Source organism: Cibotium barometz, chromosome 10 (genome assembly GCF_041138505.1).
Source record: "Cibotium barometz isolate CiBa-2024 chromosome 10, ASM4113850v1, whole genome shotgun sequence".
NCBI lineage: Eukaryota > Viridiplantae > Streptophyta > Polypodiopsida > Cyatheales > Cibotiaceae > Cibotium > Cibotium barometz.
Genome location: NC_141055.1, coordinates 32,931,058 through 32,952,139, shown reverse-complemented (window position 1 = coordinate 32,952,139; position 21,082 = coordinate 32,931,058). Strand labels below are relative to the sequence as shown.

General features: G+C 38.1%; 1 pseudogene; it reads left to right on the top strand.

The window, feature by feature from the left end:
* The first annotated feature begins 4,383 nt into the window (after window positions 1-4,383).
* LOC147634801 (secreted RxLR effector protein 161 pseudogene) lies at window positions 4,384-5,109 on the top strand (annotated as a pseudogene).
* Window positions 5,110-21,082: the final 15,973 nt, after the last annotated feature.

Genomic DNA, 21,082 nt, shown 5'->3' with positions numbered 1-21,082 from the left:
AATTGTGTGTTTGTTGTTGAAATTGTTTGGATTAGAGTGTTAGCAAGCATTAGGAGTAGCTTCATCTTTCAGAAAATTTCTTAAAACCATAAAAAAACCCTTGAATTTGACTAATTTCTTTTAATGGATTGGTTTTTGTCATTAAGGATAATTAATATTGTTCAAGAGGCCAAAAATTTAGAAAATGTGTTAATTGGGGTCTAAATGGATCATATGAGTAGTTGAAATTGGTGTTTTTGAGTGTTTTGAGAGCATCTAGATACATCAAAACACCTAATCACATCAATTTTCTCATCAATTGGAGAAATTTGACTCTCTTTACTTAAATTTGAATTAAAAGAGGAGACCATAATTAATAGTCTAATTAATCTCTTATTTTAGATTATTTCACACAATTGTTGATGCGCACAAAGATTAGCATTCCCTTGCTCTATCCAATGATGTGCTCAATTGTGTGAATTAATTAGGAATTAATGGTTAATTAGAGTCCTTGATTAGTGTAAAAGAGAGAAAGATTAGTGAAAGGATTAATCTTGGATTAATACTTAATTAATTTTTCACATAACTCATTAAGGCTAATGAGCATTCAATGAGTAGATGCTCATGGGTTATCAAATTGTCCATTTTGGGAGTCATTTATGGAGGGTGTAAGGAGTGTCATTAAAAGGTTGACTTTTTTTTAATTTCCATTTACTTTTTTGGGAAAATGCCCATACCCCTTTCATTTTAAGTTTAAAAATATTCCCCCCCCCAAAAAGAAAAATTCATATTTTCCACTAGATTCCCCAAAAAAAAATCCGATCGTCAAAGCCAGGTCGTGAAAAAGTCCGGCTGTGAACGGAAATCCGGCCCGCGAAAACAAATTCCGGCAAAAATTCTGGCTGTGAAAGAAATTCTGGCCGTCGTGAAAGAAATTCCGACTAAAATTCTGGCTGTGAAAGAAATTTCGGGCATGAAAGTTTAGGCCGTGAAAGGTCAGACTCTGGAAACCACCCCTATTTAGAGGCCCGTATCTCCTAAACCATATATTCAATGAAGGCGCTCTAGGACTCATCGGAAAGCTGATATTGAGAACTTCGACTTTGGACGTGGTTGTTCGAAGTTAAAATCGACCATTTTGGCCTCCGACTAGCAGCCTCAAAATTTAACCCGAAAATCGAGGCAAAAAACAGCCATCCTAACCGCATACAAGCTTTGGGATACTGCTAGTGGGGTGGACGTGAAGCCAGTTATTATGAGGCCGGATCTAGCCAATGCAGGACAACAGATAGTACCAACTGTGGATCAAATGCTCGCGTGGATAAGAAGAGATGCAGATGCGCTGTGTTCTATTGTCTGCAGTGTAAGTGATTCTATCATGGCGTTAATTCAACATGTCCACAACGAAGGAGGCATGGACGATCTTGAAGAATCAGTACAAGACCACGAATCAGATGCGGATTTTTAATCTGGAGACTCAACTCACGAAACGAGAAACTGTCTGAGTCTGAAACGACAGAGAAGTTCATCACCAGGGTGAAGAGTCTGTGCGATCAGATGATTGCGATTGGCATCACCATCACCAGTGAGGATCTAGCACGAAGATGCATACGGATTCTCTGACCAAAGTACGACGGCCTTGTTACGGCGCTGAATATGCAGAACAAAAATCTGCCCCTCAACTTTGAGGATTTCAGTGCGAGGAGGAGATGCGTCAAAAGACGAGGATTGGAGAAGATTTAGCTTTCTCGGCTGGATCAAAGAAAGGTAAGGGTAAGGACTCTGATAACCTATCTTCTTCAGAGGACAAAAAGAAAAAGAAGAAGATCAAGTGCTTCTATTGTAACAAGGCAGAGCACAAGCAAAACAAGTGCCAGAAGAAGATTGCAGATGAGAAGAACGGAGTAAAGAGAGAGTCCAGCAAAACAGTGCTGCGCAGGAGGCAGTACCAGTAGAGTTGTTCGTAACGATTGTTGAGGAGATTTGCACGGAGGCAGTTCATGTACCTGGGGATGAACTTTGGATTATTGACAGTGATGCATCGCGCCACATGACCAGTCATAAGGATTGGTATACCTCTCTACATCCGGTAGGGAATGACATCCTGGTAGCAGTGCAATGATACAAAATGTCCAGCAAAAGGAAAAGGTACGATTGCTCTCAAGTCAGATGGAGTTGTAAAACAGTTGTCCAATGTTCTTTATGTACCAGACATCAAGAGAAACTTGTTGTCCATTTCTGCGATCACGGATTGGGACCTCAAAGTTCACTTCGATAAGAATGGCACACAGATTTTGGATCTTCAAGGGAAGGTTGTTGGTAAAGGTACACGACGCAACAACATCTACGAACTCTTAGCTTTCAGTGCTAGAGCAGATGTGAGCAACAATAAGCTGTGGCATGAGAGGTTTGGTCATCTAAACCTTAGTTCTTTAAAGGAGATGCATAAATGTGGAATGATTGCAGACCTACCAGAAATTACAGATCTGCCTAATGTATGTGAAGCTTGCATGATGGGCAAGCAGCATCGGTAGCCCTTTCCTAAAGAGGCCAGCAGGGCAAAGGCTCCTCTAGAGCTCGTTCAAATGGACCTCTGTGGAAAGATGGAGACGGAAGCTTTGGGTGGTTCCTACTACTTCATGACGCTGATCGACAACTACAGTAGAAGGATATGGATATACTTCCTGAAGACTAAAGATGAGGCCTTTGCTAAGTTCAAAAAATGGCATGTAATGGTCGAGAAAGAATCCAGGAGGAAGTTGAAGAAGGTGAGATCAGATAGAGGTGGTGAGTTCACATCAGGTGAATTCGAAAGTTACTGCAAAAGTCACAAGATCAAGAGGCCGAAACCCCCGCCACATACACCATAGCAAAATGGAGTAGCAGCAGAGCGCAAGATGCGCGTCATCTACAAAATGGGCAAGAGTATGATGAAAGGGAAAGATTTGCCAAAGACTTTCTGGGTTGAAGCATATAACACAGCAGTTTACATTCTGAATCGTAGCTACACAAATGCTGTGATGAACGGGATGACTCCACTACAGGCCTCTTCTAGAAAGAAACCTTCAGCTGCACATTTTAGAGTTTTTGGCTGTGACTGTTTTGTGCATGTCCCTGATGCCAATAGGGACTAAATGGGAACTGAAGAGCCGGAAATGTATTTTCTTGGGCTATAGTTAAGAGGCATAGGGTTACCGCCTCTATAATCCTACTACCAAGAAGGTAATAGTTAGTCACGATGTCGTCTTCTCAGAACAGCTGCATCAATTGGAGGAGGATGCTTCCTTCCCAGACAACCAGGACCAGGATATCCATCTAGTAGAACCACCACCAGCAGACCGAACTCCCCCAATGGTTCTTGAGAGGATTCAAGATGATAAAGAAGAAGAGGAAGATGAGCCTGCAGAACCACAATGGCAACGACCATTCCTGAAGAAGTGGGTAAAGCAGCTTTTGGACGACAGAGAACCTCCAGCCATTGAGGAGGCACCATCCGAACACCACCAGTCCAAGAGATTAGAGGAGCAAAGAAGGGCGCAGGAACACTTAGTCAACTACGCTTTGATAACAGAGGTGATCCGTGCTGAAGAACCCAAGTGTCTTGAAGAGGCACAAGGTGATGATAGGTGGATGGAGGCTATGCAATCGCAATATGGCTCCATAATGAAGAACAACACTTGTTGGGACCTTGTGGATCAACCACCAAACGGCAAGGTAATCGGCACCAAGTGGGTTTACAAGACCAAGTACAAGTCCGACGACACGTTGGATAAGTACAAGGCTCGGCTCATGGCAAAGGGATTCGCACAAGTACATGGTTTTAATTATAAGGATACCTTCTCTCCCACAGCTCGACTAACCACAATTCGCACTGTTTTGGCCTTAGCAGCATAGGAAAGTTGGCTCGTGTTTCAGATGGATGTAAAATCCACCTTTCTGAATGGAGATCTCAAGGAGGAGGTATACGTGGAACAACCACCAGGATTTGTGATCCTCGGTTCAGAAGGTAAAGTCTGTAAACTGAAGAAGGCACTTTATGGGCTGAAACAGGCCCCACGAGCATGGTACCAGCGGATTGATGCCTACTTTCTGCAAAATAGGTTCACGAGAGGAGTCCATCTGATGCAAATTTGTATATCTACATAGAAGGAGGTAGGTGTATGATCGTGGTCCTTTATGTGGACGACCTTGTCATAACAGGGAACCATGAAGAGAAGATCTCGCAGACAAAGCAGATGCTAGGAAGAGAGTTTGAAATGACAGACCTTGGACTGATGCATCTCTGTTTGGGGATTGAAGTTTGGCAAGAGCCAAAATAGATCTCCATCTCACAGCAGCTGAAGTATGCTGGAGAGATACTGAAGGCATTCGGCATGGTTGAGTGCAAGATAGTTGGCACTCCTTATGGAGGTTGACGTGAAGCTCTCAAAAGAGGATTCATCACCACTGGTGGATGAAGCAAAGTACAGAAGGCTTGTGGGCAGTTTGATTTACTTGTGCAACACGCGGCCGAACATCAGTTTTGCGACTGATGTACTAAGCAGGTTTTCCAATAAGCCCCGGGAGAATCATTGGAGGAGGGCAGGGATGCGGGTGTTGAAATACATCAAAGGCACACTTGATTATGGCATCACCTATACCAAGGGCAACACCTTGACCAGATTTTGTGACTCGGATTGGGCAAGAGATGTGGACAGCAGGAGATCAGTGATGACAGGTTACTGTTTCTCACTTGGATCTGGAGCTCTGTCATGGGTCAGCAAGAAGCAACCTACAGTTGCTCTTTCTTCTACCGAGGCTGAGTACAAATCAGCATGTTTTGCTTCTTGTGAGGCAGTGTGGTTGAGGAGGATTTTAGGGGACATGGGTGCAATGCAGAACAAGCCTACGCAGTTATTATCATGTGACAATCAGAGTTGCATGGCAATTGCCAACAAGAACCCTGTGTTCCATGCTCGCACAAAACACATTGACATTCAATATCACTTTGTACGCGAGCTCATCATCATGAATGGAGAGGTCGACTTGGTGTACTGTCCGACTAAAGACAATGCTGCGGACATCTTCACGAAGGCTCTTGGAAGAGACTTGCTGGAGAGGCATCTTCATCGACTCAGCGTTGGACGTTGAGGGGGGTTGTTAGATATCAACGCCCCACTCTCGTGTAACTAACTCTACCAATGCCCCACTCTCATGTAACTACTAACTCTACCAATGCCCCACTCTCGTGTAACTACTAACTCTACCAATGCCCCACTCTCGTGTAAGTACACGGGAACCGACTAACTCTACCAATGCCCCACTCTCGTACGTGGCAACCGACTAACTCTACAAATGCCCCACTCTCATGTAACTACGTGGGAACCGACTAACTCTACCAATGCCCTACTCTCGTGTAACTACACAGGAACCGACTAACTCTACCTGTGAGCCCCCCAAATGAGGAGAATGCATTAGAGTAGCTAGGTACCTAGTAGGACTTGGTTTAGACACCAGATGGCACACTGCCAACTAGGCTACATGCAAGTGCGGGAAGGCATTCCATGACTGACCGCACTAAGGGTAGATGGAGCATTTCCTGGGGCAACCCACTCTTGGGTTGCGGGGGCCCGTTTGGAGCACCAGATGATCCTAGATGGCTCTAGGCCAAAAAAGGGCGTGACTAGACCAAAAAAGGGCATCGGCCATTTTTGACATGGTAGACTAGGCTCTATATAAGAGCAAGCCCATGAAGCCCATAATCATCACTAGCTACAGCAACCCTGATTCCTTAGCATCCAGCCTCCGTCCTCTACTGTATCCAGCACGCCATCGAAGCTTCTCACATAGGAGCGCACGACTGGGAGGCAGCACCATCTACTGTACCAGTTCTACAGTAATCAAATTTTTAATTCTCCATACTATCAGCTTTTCTCTCTTGCATACGAGATCCTGTTATCTGTTGAGCACATACGTTGTATTGTTTTCTTACATCTTTCTATGAAATCAAATTTAATGAGAATAACACTTTTGTAATTAAAAAAATTCCTTTATGCATCTTTCTATGCATAAAAATCAAATTTAATGAGAATAACACTTTTGTAATAAAAAAATTCCTTTATGCATCTTTCTATGCATAAAAATAAAATTTAATGAGAATAACACTTTTGTAATAAAAAAATTTCCTTTATGCATAAAAATTAATTTTAATGAGAATAACACTTTTGGAATTAAAAAAATTCCTTTATGCATCTTTCTATGCATAAAAATCAAATTTAATGAGAATAACACTTTGTAGTGAAAAAAATCCTTTATGCATCTTTCTATGCATAAAAAATCAAATTTAATGAGAATAACACTTTTATAATTAAAAAATTCCTTTATGCATCTTTCTATGCATAAAAATCAAATTTAATGAAAATAATACTTTTGTAATTAAAAATTTTTCTTTATGCATCTTTCTATGCATAAAAATCAAATTTAATAATTAATATCAATGATATCCATGCATACATAGGTGAATATGTACATGGAGTAATTAGAATATTTCTTTTAGATGCAAAAATGGTGGGAATTACTCTTTTGGAATAACATAAAAACAAACTTTCTTTTCCACAAACTTCTGGAAAAGGTTGCCATAACCTCCTTTGTGTAAGATTCCTCCCCCAGCCCCTCATGATATCCAAATTTTCTCCCTGTAGTCAAATCCCTCTTCAGAAATATAAAAGATCTTGTCTCTACCTGTTTTGGCCTAGAGAGAGAAAATATTCCAGAGAGAGGTTATTCACATTTTGGATATTTTTGGATGAAAAATATCTCTTCATATTAAAATAAGTTCCCTTGAAACAGAAGTTCAAAAAGATTTTCAGAAAGTGCATTAGAAATCAAGTATAATCTGTTCAAGAGGCCATATCCTAGGGGTCAAGATTTTTTTAAAAATTTTAAATTAAGGTTCCTATGGACCAATAAGATTCATCCAAATGTAGGGAGGAGATAAATGAAAGAATAAAAGGAAAATTCCCCAAAAATGAGTAAATACTCACATAAGATAAAGAGTTGACTAAGGACAAGGTTAATAGTTAAAAAAGAGAGATATTTAGAAGAAATGATACATTTTTGACACCTTAGTATGGGGGAATTCCCCTCATGAAGGAGGTGCCTATTTCATATGTGTGGGAGAGTTTTAAATTCCCAAATAATGAGATATTTTTATCTCTCCTCTCTCCTGTTTCAACTAGATCCAAAAAGTGGACTAAACTGACCCAAAAATGGTCAAAAATTGACCAAACTGATCTGGAAAATTCTAGAATCAGTTGGCTTGGTTAGAAGCTCACTTTTTCCTATAAATAGAAGCCTTCCCCTTTGTTGAAGCTTAATAGTGTTTTTGCACTGTTACCCTGCTTCTCCCAAGAGCCAAAAACTGTGAATTTACTCATAATTCATTAGTTTTTGACCTTCCCTCTTCTAAAGATTGGTGGCCACTCTTGTTTCAAACAAGAGTAGATCCCTCAAACCATCAAGCCAAAGGAAATCTCTCAAATCCCTTTGTAAGTTGGAGATTCTTCTCTTTTCTATTCCATTTTATGGTTTTTATGATTTTTGTCTTCTCTAAAATGAATATGATGTTATGCCTCATTGAAAAAAGGCATTCCCCTCTCTTCTTTAGTAAATCCAACCATTCTTTATCCTAGATGAATGATTAATGGATAAAATCAAGTTTTTCATAATGTTTCTCTTAAATAAGTAGAAAATGTTTACATTAGAATGATTTAAATACTCTTGGTGAAATTCTAATTAATTTTAGAGAGTTAAAAATTAAAAAATGGTCAGCCATACAAAGGAGGTTATGGCAAAATTTTCTAAAATTGTGTAAAATAAGTTTTACTTTTTTTAATTCAAAAAGAGTAATTCCCATCGTATATGTATTCTTAAAGTGTTATTTTTCATCCTAGGTATAGAAAAATGCATACTAAAAATATTTTATTAAAAAAGTGATACTTTCTTTAGAATTAAATTCTATGCATAGAAGGAAGCATATTGAAATTGTTATTTTGATTATAAAAGTGTTATTTTCATCATAAATGATTTTTATGCATAAATGGATGTATAAAAGAAATTCTTTTATATTAAAAGAGTGATTTTCATTATAAATGATTTGTATGCATAAACATATGCATAATTTTTTTTAAAGATTAAAAGAGTGATTTTCATCATAAATGATTTGTATGCATAAACATATGCATAAAATATTTTTTTATATTAAAAGAGTGATTTTCATCATAAATGATTTGTATGCATAAACATATGCATAAAAGATTTTTTTATATTAAAGGAGTGATTTTCATCATAAATGATTTGTATGCATAAAAGATTTTTTTATATTAAAAGAGTGATTTTCATCATAAATGATTTGTATGCATAAACATCTGCATAAAAGATTTTTTTATATTAAAAGAGTGATTTTCATCATAAATGATTTGTATGCATAAACCTATGCATAAAAGATTTTTTTATATTAAAAGAGTGATTTTCATCATAAATAATTTGTATGCATAAACATATGCATAAAAGATTTTTTTATATTAAAAGAGTGATTTTCATAATAAATGATTTGTATGCATAAACATATGCATAAAAGATATTTTTATATTAAAAGTGTTATTTTCATCATAAATGATTTTTATGCATAAATGGATGCATAAAAGAAATTATTTTATATTAAAAGAGTGATTTTCATTATAAATGATTTGTATGCATAAACATATGCATAAAAGATTTTTTTATATTAAAAGTGTGATTTTCATCATAAATGGATTTTATGCATAAATTAGATGCATAAGAGAAATTCTTTTATTCTAAAAGTGTAATTCCTACTAAGTTGGATTTATGCATGGAAAGATGCATAAAAAATTTAATTTAATCCAAAAGTGTTATTCTCATTAATTTTGATTTTATGCATAAATAGATGCATAAAGAATTTTTTTTAATTCCAAAAAAGTTATTCTTATTAATTTTGATTTTATGCAAAAATAGATGCATAAAGAATTTTATTTTTAATTCAAAAGAGTTATTTTCATCAATTTTGATTTTATGCATAAATAGATGCATAAAAGATTTATTTTTATTTTGAAAGTGTTATTCTCATTAAAATGGAATTTATGCTTAGTAAAATGCATAAAAGATTTATTTTTATTTCGAAAGTATTATTTTCATTGAAATTGAATTTATGCATAAAAGATTTATTTTTTTTGAAAGTATTATTCTCATTAAAATGGAATTTATGCATAGTAAAATGCATAAAAGGTTTATTTTTAATTCGAAAGTGTTATTTTCCTTAAAATTAAATTTATGCTCAAATAGATGTATAAAAGGATTTTTATAAAAGTGTTATTCCTACTAAAGTTGTCTTTATGCCCAATTAGATGCATAAAGAATCTTTATATCAAAAACATTAGAATTCTCTCACATTCTATAAATAGATGTGATGAGATGTGATAGGAATCAGATAGATGTAAATGGATGGATGGAAGTGATATGAATCAGATAAATGTAAATGGATGAATATGGATGTGGATGCATGAATGTGGATGTGGATGTGGATGTATGAATGTGGAATGTGGATATGGATGTATGAATACTCCTTCTTGAACCGGCTTAGAAAACCCTAGGCCCAAGCAACTGCCCGGCCTTGCTCCGGCCTCTTCAGTAAAATGAGGACATCGCTTATGCAGAGATATTCATTGTTTTGTTCTGCAACCACAACATTTCTAGGAAAATTTTATAACAGGAGACCTTTGCTGCCTCTCGGTAATTTGCCAGCCTATATTTCCCTGAAATCCTATCGCCAAACAAGCCATTCAAGGTCGAAGTCTCTACAGTAACAACCTCTGTCCTTCTATGCAGGGGTAATTTCAGTCGCTCATTCACTAGGTCAGCGTTTAACTCATACTCCCTCCCTTCATACTCCACAGTGTCTCCCTTTTGCAATTGGGCCAAGATATCCAAAGCTGTCGAGTGCACATGGGTGACCTGCCAAGAATATTGGTGAACGAAGTTAAACGCACTTTTTCCAGCCAGCTAGCAATTTCAGCATTTGTGGTCACAAATGGCGAAAAGAGCTCAAAGTGCACCATGGTTGTTGCTTGCAAGAGCACAAGCTTTACACACCGTCGCCTTGCATGCAATTGTGAAAAATTTTACCCAATACCCATAATTAGTCATTCTATTCGGGGTATAATGAGTGTGCGGCCCTATGTAGCCGCCATAACCCTCCATCCCATGAGAATCTACCAAAAATCTTGCAAACTTTATTACTTCCACGCATGCACAATTAACCGTTAGAGTCGTCTCATCACATGAAATGGCCAAGGTGGCATCCGCCCATGGTATGGAAGAAGTCAGTCCCATTCACCGGCTTGGAAAATTTCTCCCCCTGCAAAGTGCCCAATAAAAAGATACCATCATAAAATTTATCCCCCTACAAAGTGCCCAATAAAAAGATACCATCATAAATTTATCCACAATCTAGTAGTACGGTCTCGCCCAGAGGAGTTTCAGCTTTCCAAGGTGATGACCAAGACGAGAATTAAATAGCAAAACTGGATCCTTCTTTTGGAATATTTTGAACTTAGATTTATGATCCACCCACTTCTTCCTCCATGCTTGCACCACTCCGGACACATAGAAACTGACAAACCACTCCTTCCCTAGTTGCACCAGCTGTTCCATCTCCGATGGGCTAAGGACTCTTCCAGTTCCAAGTTTCTTGTTACTCCAATTCTGAGACTCGTGACTAGAAACTTCATCAAAACAACGGCTTCCACCCCATACACCAATTTGAATGGGGTCAATCCTGTTGTCACCTTGTGTTATGGCTCACCCTAACCCTCCTTGAAACACATCCAAAAAGAGACTACCTGGTGAACTGCAACTGTTGTGAGAATCTTTCCAATGGCTGAGCTCATAACCCTTGAGGTCTCCAAGCTCTACAACTCCTTGAGAAGCAATTCCATAGTGTCTCCCGCAAGCGTTGTCACACCGCCGTGTTGCACTACGGGTCCTCATCCCTCCTCTCACCTCACTTCACTCACACACACTCACTAGCATGCATTAGGGAGAGAGATTAGCAAGAGGATTAGCAAGAGAAAGACTCAATTGCACAATGGGAGAGTATGTTGTATTATGAGAGAAATTCACTTATATACATAGCCATAAGTGTTCACACTCACTTAAACTGTGGCTGGTCGGGCACTTTAGGCTCATAAGAGGCCTAAAGCTATTACAATGACTACTCTCATAATATATCCATGAAGTACATCACTTAGTACTTCATCCTATCTTGCTACCACATGCTCTTGAAGCGGGAATCACCATAAATACTCCATCACACCATTATGGGCACCCATCCAAGTTATAGTTTTGGACACTATTGCTTCCTATCTTGAATGTATGACCCTTCGATGTATCTACCGTGACTCCTTGATGTAAGATGATGGCGGTAGCTCTTGTTAATCCTAGAATTGGATTAACATCCCCCCTTTCTGATGGCAATCGCATCCTCGTGATTGTGTTGAAGACCTTTGTGTGGAGAGAATGAACAAGCTTTGTCCATGGCATTGATGTTGAGTGATGTTCAATGGTCTTTGTTCCTCCGGAAGAAAGAAGAAAAGCTAGTTAATGAATGAAGAGGTTAGTGGTGTATTGGGAATTCCTAATGGGCTAGGGGGTGGGGTTTTTTGCGAATGATTGCATTTTTATATTTGTAAGAGCCCTTTTTTCGGCTCAATTTGTTTTTGGCAATCATTAGCAAGGTTACATGTTATTTTTGTTATTAGGGACACTAAGAGATGTTAATAATGGGAGAGAAGAGAGGGATGGATCCAGAGGAACATAAACTTAATCATCAGAATGAGGTGGTGATTCTCGGTTCCTCATTTGATTCATTGAAGTGGCATTCATCATTTGAAGAATTTGGCCTTTGATGATGTCCCTTTGTGTGGTAGGATTCTTGTCAAATGTTATTGAGAAGGACCTATTCCTATCTTCTTTTGCCCATGTGCTTTTTAAATTTTTATGTATATTTAATTGCTCTTATGAAGCAGATTTACATGAAGTAAAAGAATTGAGTCATATAGACTCTTATTGAACTGCTCTGTGTGTTGAAGTAGCCACTTGTTGGTGAGGATTGAAAGAATTACGTCGACTTGCGAGGCTAATATAGATATCTTCAATAAAAATTGAAGATCATTGATTTGTGAAGATGGTGGCATTGTTTGGAGAGGTTTGTAATTTGAAGGAAAATTCCAAGTGATGGGTTATACCATTGGCCAGGCTTTCGCCCACCATGGCCCCCCATCTACGGATGTACCTGGAAGTTGTTGATGGTGAGGCTTTGGTGCAAATGTTCTCCAATGCATGAGTATGGATATGTACTCATGGAGCAACTACTACATTAATTTAGCCAAAAGAATAGTAAGCAGCAATAAGCTTAACAAATATATAGTGGCTATTGCATGATATGGCTTAATCCGTGATGGGGCTTAAATCGGAAAGTGCAGGTTCTTAAGCCGTGATACTATAATTTGTGAGAAACCTGAACTCGTAAGATTGCAGGAGTTTTGGCTGAAGGATTATTTTGTGAGATGGCCTAATTTGGTGAAGTTGCAAGTTTTGACCCCGAGGGTTTTTTTAATGGGTCATCTAGGTCATGACTTGCAAGCTAACCGCTTCTTATGCACTTATTTCTCACATCCAAAGAGGTGACAAGAGCATTGTTATTTTTTCCTTGATGTGCTTATAAGTCTCTGTGCAGATATGGATATTGATTCTGAAATTTATTGCTCAGATGTTGTCGAGGTAGTAGGGAAGACTGATGATTATTTGGTTGAACACACAAGCTCTTGTCGAGGCAGTAGGGAAGACTGATGATTATTTGGTTGAACACACAAGCTCTTGTGTTGGTGCTGAATGCACGAGAGTTGTTGAGTGATTTGCTTGTCGTTACTTGGGCCTCCATTCTTGTTGAACTTTAGATGAAGTTTCTATGTAAGATTCCTCCCCTAGCCCCTCAAGATGTCCAGTTTCTCCCCCTGTAATCAATCCCCTTTTCAGAATAATAACAGATCTTGTTTCTATCGGTTTTGGCCTAGAGAGAGAAAATATTCTAGAGAGATAATTCAGTTTTTAGATATCTTTGGATGGAAAAATATCCTTTCTTATTAAAATGATTTCCCTTGAAACAAAAATTCAAAAAGAACTTTCCAGTGTGCAATTGGAATAAATTGAAAATAGGTAAAAAAGGACCTTAGCCTGAGGGTCCAGATTTTTTGAAAATTTTGGATTAAGGTTCCTATGGAGGACCAATAAGATTAATCCAAATGTAGGGAGGAGATAAATTGAAGAATAAAAGAAAAATCTCCCAAAAATGAGTAAATACTCACATAAGATGAAGAGTTGACTAAGGACAAGGTTTATTAGTTAAAAAAGAAGAGATATTTAGAGGGAATGATGCATTTTTGACACCTCAGTGTGGGGAATTCCCCTCATGAAGGAGGCACCTATTTCACATGTGTGGATGAGTTTTAAACTCACAAATAATGAGATATTTTCATCTCTCCTCTCTCCTAGTGTGATCCAAAAAGTAAGCTAAACTGACCTAAAAATGGTCAAAAAGTGACCAAAGTGATCTGGAAAATTCTAGAATCAGTTTTCTTGGTTAGAGGCTCATTTTTTCCTATAAATAGAAGCCTCCCCCTTGTAAAAGGTTAATAGTGTTTATGCATTGTTACTCTACTCCTCCCCAAAGTAAATACATTGAATTCAATTGATAATTCAATTATTTTTGACTAAATCCTCTCCAAAAGAACTGGTGGCCACTCTTGTTGCAAACAAGAGTAGAACCCTCAATCCCTCAAGCCAAATGAAAGCTTAAAAGTTCCATGTAAGCTTAATTCTTACTTATTGTGAATTTTAAATCTATGGTTTTCTTAAATTTTATGCTTTGAAAATATTTGAATTAAAATCTGATGCTATGCCTTGATGGAAAGGCCACCCCCTTCTCTTCTTTATAATTCAGTCCTTCTTAATCCTAGAAAGTTTAATTAAAATATTGATTAAACTCTTTTCATTATTTACTCTCTTGATTTTTAGAAAATGTAGTATATTAGAGATATTAGAATTCAAATTGGATTAATTCAAGTCATAAATTGAATGTTAAAATTGAGAAATGGTCAGCCATACAAAGGAGGTTATGGCAAAATTTTCTTAAATTTTGTGGAACTAAAGTTTATCATTAGGTTATTCTAAAAGAGTTATTCCTTCCGTTTGTGCATTCTAAAAGATTTGTTTTTATTTCAGTTTTAAAAGTGTCATTCCCATTAATTTTGATTTTATGCATAGAAAGATGCATAAAGAAATTTATTTTTATTTCAAAAGAGTTATTCTCATTAATTTTGATTTTATGCATAGAAAGATGCATAAAGAAATTTATTTTTATTTCAAAAGAGTTATTCTCATTAATTTTGATTTTATGCATAGAAAGATGCATAATGGAATTTATTTTTGTCTCAAAAGAGTTATTCTCATTAATTTTGATTTTATGCATAGAAAGATGCATAAGGGAATTTATTTTTATGTCAAAGGAGTTATTCTCATTAAATTTTTTTTAATGCATAGAAAGAGGCATAAGGGAATTTATTTTTATTTTAAAAGAGTTATTCTCATTAATTTTGATTTTATGCATAGAAAGATGCATAAGGGAATTTATTTTTATTTCAAAAGAGTTATTCTCATTAATTTTGATTTTATGCATAGAAAGATGCATAAAAGAATTTATTTTTATTTTGAAAGTGTTATTCTCATTAAAATTGAATTTATGCATAGAAAGATCCATAAAGGATTTATTTTTATTCCAAAAGTGTTAATTTCATTAAAATTAATTTTATGCATAGAAAGATGCATAAAGGATTTATTTTTATTTTAAAAGTGTTATTTTTCTTAAAAATTGAATTTATGCATAAATAGATGCATAAAAGGATTTTGTTAAAAGTGTTATTCCCACTGAAGTTGATTTTATGCATAAATAGATGCATAAAGAATATTTATATCCAAAATTAGAATTCTCTTAAATTCTATGTTTAAATGAATGTGATGAGAATAGATGTGATGATTGAGAATCAGATAGATGTGAATGAATGGATGGATGGATAAGATATGAATAAAAGTGATGAGAATGTGATGTGGATAGATGTGATGTGAATCAGATAGATGAGAATGCATGGATGTGATGCATGGATGTGATGTGATGTGAATAGAGGTGATGAGAATGTGAGGTAGATAGATGTGATGAGATGCAATGTGAATCAGATAAATGTGAATGAATGGATGAGATGTGATGTCATGTGAATCAGAATATAAATGAATGATATGGGATGTGAGTGAATGTATGTGATGATAATGAATGTGAATGTGTATGTGAGGAATGGATGTGAATGAGGATGTGAAAGAATGGATAAGGATGAGTATGTGAAAAAATAGATGTGGATGTATGTGAAAGAACGGATATAGATGTGTATGTGAAAGAATATATGTGGATGTGAATGTGATGTGATGGATAGAGGTGATGTGATGTAAAATGGATAGATGTGAATGGATGTGATGTCATGTGAATCGGGATGTGAATGAATGATATGAAATGTGAATGGATGTGATGTCATGTGAATCAGGATGTGAATGAATGATATGGGATGTGAATGGAAGGGATGTCATGTGAATCGGGATGTGAATGAATGATATGAGATGTGAATGGATGTGATGTCATGTGAATCGGGATGTGAATGAATGATATGGGATAAGAATGGATGAGATGTCATGTGAATCAAGATGTGAATGAATGATATGGGATGAGAATTGATGTGATGTCATGTGAATCGAGATGTGAGGAATGTGATGTGATGTGATGCGAATCGGGTAAATATGAATTGATGAGATGTGAATGAATATGATGTGATGAGATGTGGATATGGGTAAATGCGAGTGGATGAGATTTGATGAGGATATTTGAGGAAAGAAGTGATGAGATTGAAAATGATGCGATTGAATGAGAATGGGAATTTATATGAAATGAATGTGGATTAAGTAATGTTGATTATTGTGGAAAGACAAGAGTTTGTTATAGAAACTGTATTTATGAACTGTTTTTTAATGAATGTTTTATGTCAAGAATGCTGGGGAAGCATTTTTACCGTCTTGTGAATGAGGTCATGGAGACCTAATCTATTAAGTGCAGCTGACGGCGGAGAGTCAATGGAGGACGTCTCATGTAGCAAGGCCGAGGTCTTGACCAGCCTCGATTCGATTAAAATGGTGAGCTTCCGGTATGGTGGATGAGGGACCAAGGCAGTGGCCTATGAGTGAAGCGCTAGGTCACCCACGGAGGATCCATATGAATGAATGAATGTGATGGATATGAATGAATGTGATGTGAGGGATGTAAAGGGATGTGATGTAAATGAATGTGGTGGATGTGAATAGATGTGATGTGATGTGAATCAGGATGTGAATGAATGCGATGTGAATGAATGAGATGTGATGTCATATGAATCAGGATGTGAGTGAATGAGATGTGATGTAAATTGGGATAGATGTGATATGTGAGGTGAATGAATATGATGTGATGAGATGTGGATATGGGTAGATGCGAGTGGATGAGATTTGATGCGGATAAATGAGAAAAGATGTGATGAGATGGAAAATGATGTGATGAGAATGAGAATACATATGAAATAAATGAGGATTGATATGGAACAATGTGGAAAGACGAGAGTTAGTTATAGAAACTGTATTTATGACCTGTTTTTAAGTGACTGTTTTATGTCAAAAATGATGGGGAAGCATTTTGACCGTCTTGTGAATGAGGTCGTGGAGACCTATCTGATAAAGTTGCAACAGCTGACGGAGAGTCAACGGAGGACATCTCGCCACGTAGCAAGGTCAGCCGAGGTCTTGACCAGCCTCGGTTCGATTTAAATGGTGAGTTTCCGGTACGGTGGATGAGGGACTAAGGAAGTGGCCTATGAGTGAAGCGCTAGGTGACTTGCAAAGGAACCTAGAGGGTGTTGATCAACCATACGGTGCTGAGGCTCTGAGTCGCCAAAGATAGCCATACATACGTCGTGGAAGATATTGGAACAAGGAGTAAGAGTTGTTTTCTGAATTCGGGCATGGATCTGGTTGATTGACTTTGCTGGTCCTCAACGGATGAGTCCATGGCTCTTTTATATGGATCTGTTGTGGTTGATCTTACTGATCTTCGACGGAGATTCCATTTTGATTTTTTATAAGTGAATATACTAAAGGTACTATGAGCTAGGAACTATTGAAAAGGCCCATGAGTGGACAGGTGGTGAGCGTTTTTGTTGCCAATGATGCCATAAGTACATCGATGATGAAGGAAAAATTAGAAATTAGGATTCAATCGGATATTTTGGAAGATTATGATCAATGATTCTATAGTTTCATTAAAAGATTGTTTTAAAGACAGCTGAATCTTTGAAAAAGGCAATTTCATATTAGGTGTGTAAGTGGTGTGACGAGTTTTAAGTTTGCATGAATATCTGGCTAGGGGGCCTGGGAACTCTTTTCCGTGGTACTCGAGACAAAACCTAACCAAATTCTTAAATGGATCCTATCACTACAGCGATTTGGTGGTGGGCTATTGGGCGGTGGGCTAACCAACGGGACTGGATGGGGTTAGGCTGGACTGATGGATCCCTAAAATGAGACTCAATTCTGTTATGGTACGATAGATGAAGTAAGTCCCGAATAAAATTGTTCTATGGAAAAGAATCAACGGTTGTGCCTCTAAATGAGGAAAAAAGCGTTGGTCACTATGATCCGAGTGCAATTCTTTTCCTTGATCTGTCTATAATACCTACGGGTTCGGTCAGATCAATCCAGTTAGTTAAGGCTCTTAACTACGTTAGAGTAAAAATATCTTGGAGAAATCGCCCGTGCTTTTCGGGCGAGGGAAGTTTTTTTGGGTTCGTCGGTTTTGGAAGAACCGAGGGATTAGTCTCTTGTCCGGATATCTGTGGGGCGAGGCCCCGAGGGATTAGTCTCTTGTCCGGATATCCGTGGGCGAGGCCTCGAGTGAAGGATCCTGGCCTGCACGTAAGAAGTGCTACTTCCATTGCTAGCACCCCTAAATTTGTTGCGCGAAGGAGACAGGGATCTTTTAGGGACTGGCGGTTGAATCTTTGAGTCAAGCTCAGGTCCTGGTGGAGGGGGAAGAAAAAAGAGGTGTGCCGTGAAACGAGTAGGCTGGTGTGGCACGGATGAAGCAGTCCGAGTAGCCCCAATCATCTCAGCCAGCATCACATGCACAATAGACCGAATTAGCCAGATAGACCGAGCAGACTACACAATCATCAGGAGAAACGAGCAAAGGTTCGAGAATGTCTTTGTTCAAAAGGAAGCTCAGTATGCTACCGAAGGTTACGAAAAAGAAGAGCAGCCATCCATCTCTCTTGTGTGTCCTGCTCTCTCTGGTGTGTGTGTGTGTGTTTGCTTACTAGGGTTGGAAGCTCTCCCTCTCCCCCACATTCTCTTTATGGTATTAGAGTCTGGCTCATGTGAGAGCTAAGGAGGCAAGCAAGAGGCAAGAACAAGCAAAGGAAGGAAGCGGTACACGGGTAAGAGCACCATCATCTCTTTCCCCTTCTTGGTTTAGGTACAACACCCCTCAGTAGCTCTAGGAGCTACACATCTCCGATTGAGGAGCTATAGGGCAGGTATACTGTCCTGTTGGATGTAAGTTTTAGGCCAAATTTACATTTTAGGTGCATTTTGGGCCCCGTTTCATCATTGTAGGGTATTTTTGATAGTTTACTGGGTGGAAATTCTGGTAGAGAATTGTTTGTGCTCAAAATCTAGTTATTGCAGTGTAGCAGTGCATTTTGGAAGTGTAGACAGGGTTTACACATGCATTATTGATACTGGGTGTATGTACATGTACTCTGGTCACATTTAGTGACTGTCCCACATAGGCTATGCTGAAGTACCGCTATGCAGCAGTTACAGGAGATACCGCTAAACAACAGTTATAGGAGCAGTTACAGGAGATACTGCTATATTACAAGCTGCATACAAAAGTTTTCTGTTTACTAGTTATTTGATTGCTGCCTGCAGGAAAACATGTCTGACGAAATTAATCAAATTTTTGTGGGAAGCTGGATAAGAATAACTTCCATGCCTGGAAGTTCAGAATGACCAATTTCCTAATGGGTAAAGGATTTTGAAATTATGTAGAGGGGGACAATGAGGAGCCTCGAGAGTTATCTGAGGATAATGCCAAACCTGTAGATATAAAGGCATTCAAGTATTGGAATTAGGGCGCAAGAAAAGTCATGTACAGGCTTTCAATTAGTGTCATAGACACTATGATAGGACACATACAGGATGCAAACAGTCCAGCAGTTGCATGGCAGAATCTGGTTTAGATGTTTGAGAGACTAACACAAAGGCAAGGAAGTTGCAGTTAAAGCAAGAGTTGCATACTATGGAAAAGAAAAGCATGTCCATCAATTAATATGACTTAAAGATCAAGGCAATTGTTGAATTCCTTGGGTCTATCAATGTATCAGTGGAGGATGATGATTTGGTGAGTGTCTGTCTCAATGGGCTTAGCAACAAAGAGTATAAGCCATTCAAGACCCCCATTGCAGTTAGGGAGAATATTCCTAACTTGGGACTTGATATCTATGCTGATCGTAGAAGAAAAGGCTTTAGGTGAGGATTCTTCTTCACAAAGCAAGAACACATCGGAACAGGCCTTCTACTCTAACTCGGATAGAGGCAGAGGTAGAGGCCATGGTTGAGGTCAAGGTGGTGGCTGATAAGGAAATCAGAATTTTGGATAGCACCAATCCAATGATTCACAATAGCAATTATACACAGGTAGATGTAGCCAGTCTCTAGAGGCAGGGGGAGCCAAAGAGGCTGAGGTGGTTGGAAAAGAAATCAAAATGCAAATAGCATAGAGTGCTATTACTATGGCAAACCAGGACACATGGCAAAGGACTGCTACAAAAAGTAGAATGACATTAAAAGTGGGAAGTTGCAGTAAGGCAACTATGCATCATCTAGCAAACATGGAGGTGATGACAGAAGTGAGCAGTTGTTTGTGATGCAGCACATGCTTAGTTCCATAACAGAGGATGTGTCAGGATCTGAAGATATATGGTATGTGGATTCTAGTGCCTCTAACCACATGATCATTCATGCTAAGTGGTTTAGAGATATGTAGAAAATGGAAAAACCAAGTTATGTAGAAACTGGTGATGATACTACGCATCCCATTGCGGATGTTGGTAAAGTGCCCTTGCATGACGATAAAATGAAGTACTTGGCTGATGTACTTCATGTTCCAAATATTACAAAGAATCTGGTTTCTATTGGACAGATGGTTGAGTAGGGTTTGCAAGTGAGGTTTAATCCTCAAGGATATTTTGTGGAAGACTTCAAAAATAAGTGTCGCTTGGTTGCAAAGGGTAACAGAAAGGGCAAGATGTTTACTTTGGATGATGTGAACATGCCTAAGATAAAGGCAACCATGTTTGCGCATGGAATAGGTGTCATTGCAGATATTGACTTATGGCACAGGCACATTAGTCATGTGAATGTACAGACTAAAATCTATGCAAGCTCAAAATATTGTTGCAGGTCCAAAGTTTAAGGTTGATGGTGTGCATAAGGTATGTGAAGCATGCCAACTTGGTAAGCAAGCCAAACATGCTTTCCCACATGAAAAGCATGTCAGTGCAAGGCCATTCGATGTCATACATTCAGATGTAGGGCGAGTGACCAAGATTACAACAATTGCAGGTTGCAGGTACTATGTTACATTCATTGATGACCACACTAGGAAAGTGTGGGTTTATTTCATGAAGGAGAAAAGTGAGGTGTTTGCTCACTTTCAGAGATTTAAAACCTTGGTCGAGAAGGAAAAATGCATGAAAATAAAATTCCTAAGATCAAATGGTGGGGCGGAGAATATTTCTCCAATGAGTTCAGCGATTTCCTAAGAAAGGAGGGAATCAAGAGGTAGTTTACATGCAGATACACTCCG